We start from the raw sequence: 1,871 nt of genomic DNA on the forward strand, positions 1-1,871 counted from the left end.
ATTCAGGGTACTCTGCCCATCTTAACATCCTTAACTTAATCACACCCGTAGGTGCTGCTCAGCCACGTAAGCCAGCGTAGCCACGGGGTCCGGCAGTGAAGACAGAGACGTCTTTGGGAGCCGCTGTTTTCTCTACCGTACCCCCCTTTTTCTTCATTCTGCCTTTAAAGAACTCCCATGCCGACTTTCCTAGAACGATCACTTATTTGTAATACTGTTTTCTTACATTTTCATCTCTTCCTTTTTCTGTATATATTCTGGTGATTTCCGAGACGTTTTTTTTTTTTTCTTTCAAGCTATTTCTTACATTTTATGTTAGTGATTGTATTTTTTCTTTCATACACAGCAACTCATTTTTATTTTGTGAAGTTTTCTTTTGTAATAGGTTTAAACTTGGGTGCCCTTCATTGGATGTATATTTTTAATAATTCCATCTGAATTTCATTATTTAGAAATTAATTAAATGTTCTAATGCTAGCCTCATGTCACTCAGCAATCTTTTTTTTGTCATCTCTACTTCTGTATTATCATTTCACTGAATTCTCAGGAAGTGAAATAAATACATGAGCCTGTGAAACAGCTTGAACTGGAAGCTCTATAAACCTGAAATTTAGTTTCACAATGCTTTCTTTACAAATAATAAAAGATCTGTGACAGATGGAGGAATAAGGAAACCTAAAGAAAAGCATCACTAGGAAAAGAAATAGGGGCAACTGGAAAGGCAGATGAACAGAAGTGATAGGCAGATGAACAGAAGTGATGGGCAAAAAAGAAAAAAGAAAAATGAAAATGAAAATGAAAAAAAGAAAAGAAAAAAGAAAAGAAAGTTGCAGAAAGAGGCATCCTAGTAGGGAGTAAACAGAAATCTTTAATATTTGAAAGATAGTAACTATACTTCAGATGAAAGTTAAACTGACCTATTCACAGAAGGATGGTAGGAGAAATATACATAAGGCAGCGCATGAGGGAATAGAGACCCTTTTGATCTAAGCGCTAAATAAGGAAATAAATTTCAAGCACAGGTTTAGATGGGAGCTGCAGTGGTTAATATTTAGGCTTTTAGTATTTTGAAGTGCTGAAGAGTATTTAAGGATATAAATTTTAGTCCAAATAAATAGGTTTGAATTATGTAATAGTTCATGTTTACATTAACATTCAACAAAATACGAAGATGTGATGCATGAATATCGTGGGTATTTTTACCATCTAAAAACATAAGTAGTGTGGTGTTTGGTGACATCGTAGGTATGGAACTTGTTAGACTGGGGATGTGACTTGACCTACACTCTGTTCCATCTACTCTAGAAGAGCCAACCAGGTGACACTAACTGCAGACACACCCCAGGGCATCTTTATTGACAACATGCAGCAACCCCAGCTTTGAAGAGCAGCCACTACAGAACAGGACCTCACGTCGGCATCACAAGCACAGCCGTGCTAAAGTCATAGACATGGGAGATACTCTGCCCCTCTGGATTGTTCCTGGGCAAGCCTGACTGCCACCACTCCGCGTGCTGATGGCCAAGGACTTCACATATTACCAAGCAAGGACTCTAGGGGTGTATCAAAATTTACCCACACAAGGCACCCTCATTCAGGACCAGAGAGAAACCCTTGGGTAACAAACGTACTGATGGCCTGCCTCCATCAGCTCCTTTCAAAGTCCAGTTATTGTATTCAGGTTGCCAACTGTAAACTTAGAGTCTGCCCCACCCTTGCCAAAACTTGCCACACAATAACCTGAAACATCTAATGACATGGTTTAGTGTGGGCCCGCCCCCTTTCATCCAGACTATGTTGTTTGAATTCCATTTCCTCCACTCAGTAGCCATGTGTGAGCTTGAACATGTTGCTTAACCCTCTATGCCTCC

This window comes from Ailuropoda melanoleuca, chromosome 1, assembly GCF_002007445.2.
Source record: "Ailuropoda melanoleuca isolate Jingjing chromosome 1, ASM200744v2, whole genome shotgun sequence".
Lineage (NCBI taxonomy): Eukaryota > Metazoa > Chordata > Mammalia > Carnivora > Ursidae > Ailuropoda > Ailuropoda melanoleuca.